Below are 11020 nucleotides of genomic sequence, written 5' to 3' on the forward strand. Positions count from 1 at the left end.
GGAAACCCGCCCCAGTAGGCCACGGCTGCCCCCAATTAAGCATCAGTAAGTTAAGCCATAACAAACACTTCATTCATGATTATTAAAGGAAAATTCCCGGTATTTAGCACTTTGAGTCCCTTTTCTGGTTTGTTTTGGATGAACTAGAGTGGTGGACACCGAAATTTTGACGATTGGTCCTGTCTCGACTTTTCTGACTCGTTTTTGACTAGTCAGAGTGGCTGCCTACCGGCATGCTCAAGCATGTCCTAAAACAACCCTTAACGTTCGTTTTCAAAACTGTGCAACTCACCGAGTGGTTAGTGGTGTTTGGTGCCAACCAAAGCAAATAGCTAGCAGCAAACTAACAACACCGAAACCACTGAACTGCCCAAAGTACACCACATGACTCAATAACAAAATCCGATTAGTTGGAACATTGACTGACAATCGCTTTGTCCAGTTAGAATCCCAGGAAATGGTAAAACAAATAAGATAATTTGTAAAATATCAAAATAACATATCACCCCAAACCTTATAGATTATGATTATTTATATTAAGTATCAAGCTAAATCAGAGCAGCGATATGACCGGATGGTTCTCAAGCGTCCTGTTAGAGCTTACGTAAATTCATGACTCCCATTGACTTTGAATGGGAAACCTACTTCCTTGCCCCTAGCTCATGTCCAGTGAGTCAACTTTCCAGTTCTGAAAATGAACGTCAGTTAACGTGATGTGATGTCACAGTCCTGTCTAGGTTTCTTATATCTGTATGTAACACACACATCTGCCAGGTGACCTTGTCTGTTACAATCTCACACATTTCACCGGTTTTAAACACACACATCTGCCATCTGACGTCACCTATTCCAAACACACCTTTGTTGTTGAGTTCATCTGTTATAAACACACACATCTGTCAGGTGAACTCACCTGTTTATAACACACATCTGCCAGGTGAACTCACCTGTTTATAACACACATCTGCCAGGTGAACTCTTTGGTTAGACCCACACATCTGCTTGATGAGCTCACCTGTTAGAAACACACACATCTGTCAGGTGAACTCACCTGTTTATAACACACATCTGTCAGGTGAACTCACCTGTTAGAAACACGCATCTGTCAGGTGAACTCACCTGTTTATAACACACATCGGTCAGGTGAACTCACCTGTTAGATCCACTCATGTTCAGGGTGTATTAAAAACTCATCATATCATGAACACCGGGGTCCCCCAGAGCCTGATGCTGTTCACACTGTTGACCAATGACTGTTGTGCGGAGCCTGATGCTGTTCACACTGTTGACCCATGACTGTTGTGCGGAGCCTGATGCTGTTCACACTGTTGACCAATGACTGTTGTGCGGAGCCTGATGCTGTTCACACTGTTGACCCATGACTGTTGTGCGGAGCCTAATGCTGTTCACACTGTTGACCCATGACTGTTGTAGAACTACTTTCTTCTGAAACATATAAACTAATTTCTCAACTTGCAGGACAAACTGCCGTTACTACTTCTAAATGGATGGTTGCTTCGGCCAAAGGCAAGTCGTTAGTTCTATCTCTCCCATTGTCAAGCGGGCGTATCCCAAGATTCTGATGAACTTTAGCTTTGAAACATCGCTATTTTACTTAGCCTGCTGCCATCCATCTAGCTAAAAGCCACCTCCGTCACATGCTACAATGTCGCTGTGTTCTGAACGTCTGCATTTTACAGCTCGGATGCAACATGACGGTTCACTTCACAACGAGTTCGAATTAATATACAAGTGTGGTATGGCCAAAAAATGTATCTACTTCATAGGTGTGCAAATAACATACGGTTAATGGTCGTTCTAAATTACGTAGGAATACAAGCAGTGGAATAAAAACTCATCATATCATGAACACCGGGGTCCCCCATGACTGTAGGGCTGAGCCTGATGCTGTTCACACTGTTGACCCATGACTGTTGTGCCAGACACATCATCAAGTTCACAGATGACACAACAGTGGTGCGCCTCATCAGCGGCGATGACGACTCAGCCTACAGAGAGGAGGTACATCAACTCATCAGCTGGTGCGACAGCAATAACCTTCTACTGAACGTCAACAAAACAAAAGAAATCATTGTGGACAGCTGCCACAGAAACAAAAAACGGCTGCCACACACCCCACTTACCAGCACTGTGGAGTCTGTGAAAAGCACCACGTTCCTGGGGGTGCACATCACAGACGACCTGACATGGTCCACCAATACCACCTCCCTCCTGAAGAGGGCGCAGCAACTCCTCCAATTCCTGCGCCGGATGAGGAGAGCTGACCTTCCCCCTTCTGCCCCCATCACTTCTTACAGGGGTGCCACTGAGAGCATCCTAATCTGCCCTCATCACTTCTGGGTGTACAGGGGGGCCATTGAGAGCATCCTAATCTGCCACCATCACTTCCTACAGGGGGACCATTGAGAGCATCCTGACCAGCAGCCTCTCGGTCTGGTATGGCAGTTGCTCTGTTGCCGCCCAGAAGGCCCTGCAGAGAGTGGTGAGGACAGCAGAGAAGATCACCAGAACAGCCCACCCACCCATCCAGGACCTGCAGAGAGTGGTGACAACAGCCCACCCATCCATCCAGGACCTGCAGAGAGTGGTGAGGACAGCAGAGAAGATCACCAGAACAGCCCACCCATCCATCCAGGACCTGCACCCACCCACTGCAGTAACAGAGCCTCCAGTATAATTAAACACCCCATGCACCCACCCACCCACTGCAGTAACAGAGCCTCCAGTATAATTAAAGACCCCACCCACCCACCCACCCAGCTCATTAACTGTTCACCCTTCTGCCATCTGGCAAGCGCTACCGCAGCATGCGGTACAAGACTGCCAGACTCAGCAACAGCTTTTCCCCACAGGCCATCAGACTATTCACCTCCCTCAAGAGAATAGCATCAACACTTTGCACTTTACCTCATATAAATATTTACCTCATATCAGCACTTTGCACTTTATCTCATATGAGCACTTTGCACTTTACCTCATATCAGCCCTTTGCACTTTATCTCATATGAGCACTTTGCACTTTACCTCATATGAACACTTTGCACTTTATCTCATATGAGCACTTTGCACTTTACCTTCATTACTCTGCCTCATAATTTATATCTCTGACACACTGTGCACATTTTTAACTTCTAACTTGTGCAATACCTTGTCCTGTCTGTCTCTACTACTGTATTTGTGCGTGTGATACCAACTGTCTGTCTCCACTACAGTATGTGTCTGTGTGTAATACCAACTGTCTGTCTTTGTGGTGACTGTGTGTGTGTACCTGTCTGTGCACTACCTCTTTTTAAAATGTTGTAATTGTACACCAGCACATGGAGTGTGGAGAAACACTAATTATGTCCACTGTGTTCACTTTGTCAACACTAATTATGTCACAAGTTCACTTTGACTTTGACTTTGTATTGTGTCAAGACCACAGTGTGAAGTTCAACACTAGGGGGCACTCATGCTGATTGCTCTACTCTCATCTCTGTAATGGTGAAGTTCAGAGGCGATTCTAGGGTCTGTGGGGGCCCCAAGCAAAAATTCCAAGGGGGCCCTACCGACAAGTGTTATCTATGGCAAGCGATTTTATCATTTACCCGCTAAATTTGACTATCTGGAATTAACATTGTAGATATCAACAACGTCTTTCTGACTAGTCGCAATTACATTTTGGATAGTTGGAATTGTCATTCAAGATATCTGAAACGTAATTGTGACTAGTCGAAACGTCAGATAGAGATATCTGTAATTTAGTTTTGACTAGGCAAAACTGAATTACAGATATCTGTCATCACGTCATTGAAAACAACATTCAACTCGTCACACATCTTAAATGGCAATTGCAGATATCTTTAATTCAGTTTTGACTAGGCAGAATGAAAGGTGAAGATATCTCAAACGTCATTATGACTAGTGCAAATTATTGTGCAAGACGTTGCTCTAGTTCCGTAGCAGAGCCCGTCTAGATTTCTAGGCTAGCCTTAGACATTCTGTCAGCTAATTTCCCCTCCCCAACATAATCGAAGAAAAAGTGGGCTTATTTCCTTATTTCTATGAATGGAAGAAGAATAAGCAGGCTGTAATGTCGTAGCCTACATAAATTAGTAGGCCTAGGCTACTAAATGCACCAGCACCATCTACAGGAAATTCCATTCATAATGGTGTTGGATGTAATCAAAAAAATCAAAGCAACATTGAATCATCAATTCTTGCTGCCAGCTCCTGTCTTGCATAGGCTGCAGCATTAAAAAGACGATTAAAAACTCCTTCGCCCTCTGGCTGCTCTGACATGGTGCTAATTAGTGCTAATCAAAGATTCTAGAACAGAGCTCTGTTCTAGAATCTTTGGTGCTAATTACAGGTGCTATGTGATTTGATGATTTGAACAACAACACGCTCTTCTCCCGCCTAAAGTGGGATGCGGGCCTAATTTGCATAGCAATACAGATATCTCTAACGTCATTTCGCCTAGTCAAAACTCTAATTCAAGATATTTATAATTACATTTTGACTAGGCAGAATGAAAGTTATAGATATCTCCAATTTCAGATATCTCTAATCAAAACTCATTCAAGATATCTATAACTTGATAATAGATATCTACAATCAAATTATGACTATCCCTAACTCCAGTTTGAGATATCTACAACGTCATTTTGACTAGTCAAAATTCCATTTACAGATATCTACAATGTCATTTCGCCTAGTCAAAACTTAATTCAAGATATCTGAAAAGGAACATGTAGATATCTTGAATTGAAGTGAATTAAAGATATCTTCAACTGGAGTTATGACTAGTCAGAATAAAATTGTAGATATCTCTAACTGGAATTACAGATATCTACAATTCAATTGCAGATATCCGTAATTCACATAATGGATATCTGCAACTGAATTGTAGATATCCGTAATGATAAACCCCATAGAAATGAATGGCAAATGTGGCGCCATTTGTCCTAGGAAGAATGTCTTTGTGGATATCTGAAATGACAATTATGGATAGGAAGAATTCAATTGCGGATATCTAAAATGTTCGTTTTGACTAGGCAAAACTGAATTACAGATATCTGCAATACATATCCAGTCTAGCGGGAAAATGTTAAAATCGCTTGCCATAGTTATCACCATTATGTTATATCACCATTAGGTTATTATGTTAAATGATAAAAATACAAAAAGCGTATTATAAAAATTCTTATATTTTGACATGTATCTCACAAAATATAATTTTGAGTGCATGGTGTATGTATGAACATGCTTTGCCATAGAGAAACACACAATAGCGTTGGATTATAAACATGCTTTGCACTAAAACAGACAAAAATTCGTAAACGTGGGGTAAGTCCAGCTATATGAAGTTATTATTTTGCTGTCACTTCGTCTGTTTTATAACCCAGAAGGATGTACTTGATATCAAATGATAGCTCTGTGTCTCCTCTTTCATCTGACGTGCGTGGCATATCTATCCGATCACGGGTCCGCGAGTAATTCAAACAAGAGTAATGGGTGTGTGCAGCGTTTGTGTACATGACGTTATTATTTTGCAGTTACTTCGTCTGTTTTTATAAGTCAAAAGGATCGATATTCATGGTACCAATGGATAGCCCTGTGTCTCCTCTTTCATCTGATATGCTTGCCATATATATGCGATCACGGGTTTGCGAGTAATTCAAACGATAGTAATGGGTGAGCAGGTGAACGCAGAGAAGTATAGACTGTAAATATGATGCAAATTGATTTAATTTCATGATTTTCTTTTATTTTCATACTTGATCGTACAGACACATGCGTAGTCTCGTTGGAAAGACCCACTTCTGCTCTGTCACGCAATAAAAGTTTTATCTCGTTGCAATGAACAGTTCCGGAGCAATGTAACAAAGAAGAAAGGGTGTGTTTTTTGACGCACTTTGCGTCAATCGGGCAATCTAACAAATTAACGTATGAAAGTATGCTTGGTCCTTACTGCATCGCGATTAACATGCCCAGTGGGCATTTGATGTCAATTCAACATCAATATGACATCAAACATCGACGTCAAAATTACGTCTAGAAACAGGTCTAGAATGAAAGTTGTATCGACGTCAATGTACTGATGTCAATTTGACGTCAAGATTTTGACCTCCGCGATGTCGTTTTGATGTTATTTTGATGTCATACTTTGTTGGCATTTGATGTCAATTCAACATTTATTTGACGTCAAGATGTTGATGTCGTTTTGATGCTATTCTGATATCATTCAATGTCAAGCTTTGATGTCAATTCGACATTTATTTGACATCAAGATGTCATGATGTTGATGTCGTTTTGATGCTATTCTGATATCATTCAATGTCAAGCTTTGATGTCAATTCAACATTTATTCTACATCAAGATGTCATTTCCATGTCAAGCTTTGTTGGCATTTGATGTCAATTCTACATCTATTTGATGTCAAGATGTTGATGTTGTTTTGATATCATTCAATATCAAGCTTCAATGTCAAATAAACATAAATGCGACAAACATTGATGTCAAAATTACATCAGCATTTATTGACATATATTTTGATTATTTGTGCAGAATACAAGTACAAAGACAACAAAATGCAGTTTGTGTCTAACTAGAAGTGCAAAAAAGCAGAAAAGTGATATACAAAGTATAGACAGGTGGTGCATATACAGGACAAGACACAGTGCCGTGTAGACAGTAGTATACAGTTGGTTTATAGAAGGTGGTTTAGAGTAATATAAATTAAATATGTGCAGTGTATTAGTAGTTATCTTATAAGGGCAGAATAAATATGGCAAAATATGAACAATGTATGACAACATGTACAATGTAGTAACAAGTAATGGAATGTTGGAGAACATTGAGAACATTGAGAGATCCAGTTGAATGGAGTGAGACAGAGAAAAGGTTTCTTTTAACAGGGTTCCTACACATTTACTATTTTAAAATCCCATACCTTTTCCATCCTTTAATTTACAAACTTTTTGGTAGATTTTTCTGACCATTCTCGACAATGCTACTCCAAAACCAAACGTTTGTCTCAGCATCCAGGAATCGTTGAGATTTGTGCTTTAACATTGATGGTGTGCCACTTTTTAAATCCTCCAACTTCCAAATGTGGCCCATACTCTGCAACTTTCACAACTTTGCTCCTTTCATTGTGGCCATCTACTGTGGAGTTGCTAAACCAAATTCAGAGGAAGAGTACTTAAGTGACTTTCTCCAGGAGTTGCAGCAGTTACAGCAAGATGGCATTGTTCATGGAGGCAAAGCACTTCAACTGTCTGTAAAAGTATTCATATGTGATGCTCCTGCCAGGGCATTCTTTAAGTGCATTCTTGTTACCATTCTTGTGAGTGATGCACTATCAGAGGCACCTATGACGGGAAGGTTTGTTCTTGGGGCCAAAGAGCCAGGTGCGGTTCCAAGGGCTGAAGGCTGTTTTGTTTAGGCCAGCTCTGCTGCCACTCTGCCTCCACCGTACTGCTGCCACTCTGCCTCCACCGCACTGCTGCCACCTGTGGACAAGGAGGAGTGCGAGTTATACAACAAAATTAGTTATTAGTTGTTAGTGGCAGCCCTAGTATAAAACCTCTAGAATCTCTAAAAACAATCACAAATAGGGCAGTTCATCACAGTTCAACAATTGTGGTTTGGAACTAGGCCTGCTGCAACTGGATTGATAAAAAAGTAATGTAGTTGCAAACATCTCACCTGGCTACTTGTATTTGGGAAGAGCAAAAGCTATCAGCCATCAGCATGATCATGTTATTAGGTTGTTGTTGTAGAACAAGGAAAGGAATATCCAGTGTTTCCTCTACATTTATTTAAGCATGGCGGTCCGCCACGGTTTAAATCCTATCCCTCTCAAGCCAAGATTCAGGAACTAATTCATTTAAACCTCACTGACCAGAAAATGTAATGTCTTTGTTTCATAGCAGTTATTGCTAATCAGACATGATGTTGAGCAACTAGAATTGTTTTTAAAATCCCGGGAGTGACACCCCCAAGTTTTTTTTTTCTTTTTCCGGGGGGCAGATGGGTAGGTGGACTAGGGGGTGGCTCAAGGACTAGAGTGCCTTAGCCTGGGTTTTCCCATGCTGCCTTACGCACGCGATTTTATTCACGCTGCTAGGCAGCCTGGATTCTATGGACTTTGTTTTCACCTCAACGAAGGAACAATTCACAGAACGGAGGGAGGGCAGCAAGACGATGACGACACGCCGAAGCCGTTATGAGCTATGTACAGACGCATTTGATAGACATTCGTAGCGCCCAATAAACGGCTCTGGGCATTCGTAAACCATGTTTCAAATACGAGAAAATGAATGTCTAATTCCTAGACCCTATCTCAATGAGGTCTGACGTTAGCCAGGCTAAGAGCGCCTATTCATGGAAGAGGCATGCGTGTTGGAAGTAGTTTTCAGCTAAAGAGACACTGAAAACATGTTTTAATCTGTATACCATTAACATTGCATAACAAAAGTAAAACATTAATTTGTAGAGTACCAAAACCAGACGTCTTTTGAGCGTAATCAGATTATGGCAATCATTTTTACAATTGTTTACAACTTAACTCTATGTCCTCGATTGAACCCATTTGCAAGGATGGACGACGCTGAGTATAGAACGTGCTGGCAGTGACAGATAACATGTAAACGCGCCATAGCAGTGACGAGACACACACACCATACAATCGGCCTGACATTTTGAGTGAACTTAAATGAACTACCTAGCAACAATTCCAACACTCACAAGTTAAGGATGTCTTCAGAGAGTTACACTTGATAAGCATGATAGGTCTACTTTTGGCGCATCAACAATTGAAATGGAGGGGCAGCGTGACTATTTCGGTAAAGGCTACAATCTTTGATAGGTGTAATCTCAAAAGAAAGTTTACTTTCTCCATCATCAAACTCTTGAATAGTGATGGTACAAACCAATATCTGTAATGCAGTGGGTAAATTAACGTTACGTTAGCAGTAGTTTTTACGTTTTATGCAAAAAATATATGGTTTATGTAACAAACCCTTCAAATTTGAGAGAGACTGAACAAAAATATGAGTTTATTGTAAAGTTTTTGATGGGGAATTCAGAGGAACCCATGTAAAAAAAAAAAAAAAAAAACGAAAAACTGATGCATTTAGTCCAAATTAACTGTGCTAAAAAAGTAAAGTGAATGGGTGTTCAACTCTTGAAATAGCATGCATCTCCTTCCATGCAATCCCCGCCCCACCCCCACCTCCACTTTTTTCCCACGCTTAACGGTAGTGTTATATGTAGATAAATTACAATACTTACAGTATTTGAAGTAGCTGCACAACCATGCTAAATAGTATAGTTTTGGCACACAGTACACAAAAACACTTCTTCCATCATACCAGAATGTAAACTATACTCGTAAACGTGCTAATTACAAACCATTTCGTTCGAAAATTCTAAAACAACAATGTTTTTTAATACTTCAAAATAACATTGTGTGTGTATGTGTCTTTACCTGGTGAGTGAACTCTCTTGCGAGCTTGGACGTGGCACACATTTGGAATATTCCAGAATGCACTCAGTGTTCTTACTGCAGCAATCCTCACAACACACCACCTGCAAACAGAGGGAGACTAAGATTAATATGTTGCAAAACACACAGAACATGAAAAGACCATCACTGAAGCACTACTACACTCACATGCATCTTAACACATGCCTCAGAGTAAGTCAGGTACATCAAACAAGGGGCAAATAAGGGCTATGAAATGAAGAACATGTAGCCCAACACCACCCTTCACAAACTAAAGATCCCTTTACTTGTAGGCATGATATTGAGGTGCCACCCACCCATCACATCCATTAAATGACAGGTCTGTTAATAAACATGGCTATATTAAACTGCAGTCCCTTAAATCAGTGGGTAGATAACTGATATATATATATATTACTTAATTCATACAGGACCTCTTTGCAGTTATAGCAACACTATATTATGTATCAACACTAGCACTACATGTATTAAGTTTAAATACAGTGACCTAACGTTACCTATGTCCCATGGAAGTTCGCAAGGTAGAGCTAACATTAACCGTTATTAATTCTAACGTTAACAACTTTCATCTGTGTCTGCTAGCCTGCATGGTAACAGCCATTTTAAATGTAGCTAACATTACTTTAAATGTATAGATAACTTACTTGCGCCTGATATTTCATTCTAAAACAGACAAACAGGCAAACAAACAGATATTCCACATAATAGTGAAGTTAGTCTGCTACTGGAAAAGTTAACATTAACAGCTAACATCGCTAGCGTTAGCTCACTAGCTAATTCTAAACATGACTAACGGCTTTGATTAACATTCCATTATGAAAACAATATATTTCGAATAAATTCACGTTTTCAATTGGCATACAAAAGTACTGTAATTCTTACCTGGGATATGATGACGGCAGAGTTTGTACAGCTTACACATTCAGTCAGAGGCATGACAGAAAAGTGACGGTTGATTGTTGAAGTCACTGGTGACTGCAGTTGAAAAGGAGCAAACTCAGCGAAGATTCTAGAGTGCTGCGCGAATTTGAATTTGATCAGGGGTGGGGGATGGGAATTGCTGTGTGTGCGCATGCGCTTATCAAGTGGTGATAAGCATCCGTTAAAAACAATCGTGAAAATGATTACTGTTGGCATTTTAGTCTGTTATATTACCAGACTGGTTGGTAGAAGTGTCAAAACAATAGTAACATTAGCCTAGTGGGCTATTATCACTACTATTAAGATTATTAACATTATTGGTTCTCATATGGTGGTCAATTCAATGACGTCAATTCCATATCATTTTGACGCCCTTTTTCCTATGCCTTTTTTCTTGATATCAAATCAACGCTGATTTAACATCAATCATATTGACCCAAGTTTATAGACCAGTGACTACATGTTAGATTGATCCCTTGTTGGACGTCTTTACAACCACAAGTAAGCCATAGCTTGTAATGCTAAAATAGTATGAAATTATAGATGCTCAACATGGTGGTCAAA

The 11020-nt window shown here is 40.3% G+C and overlaps 1 long non-coding RNA gene across 1 annotated transcript; it reads right to left on the reverse strand.

Annotated features, from left to right (window-relative positions):
- Positions 1-7067: 7067 nt before the first annotated feature.
- LOC143099546 (uncharacterized) lies at positions 7068-10591 on the reverse strand. Its single transcript, XR_012981650.1, has 3 exons — positions 10418-10591; positions 9497-9597; positions 7068-7517 (listed from the first exon to the last, which is right to left on the reverse strand). It is a non-coding gene; the product is annotated as an uncharacterized LOC143099546 (long non-coding RNA).
- Between the last annotated feature and the right edge of the window lie 429 nt (positions 10592-11020).

Source organism: Alosa pseudoharengus, unplaced genomic scaffold (assembly GCF_046254945.1).
Source record: "Alosa pseudoharengus isolate Yale_2024_CS ecotype anadromous, Long Island Sound unplaced genomic scaffold, YU_APseudo_1.1 YU_APseudo_1.1_scf_3, whole genome shotgun sequence".
Taxonomy (NCBI): domain Eukaryota; kingdom Metazoa; phylum Chordata; class Actinopteri; order Clupeiformes; family Clupeidae; genus Alosa; species Alosa pseudoharengus.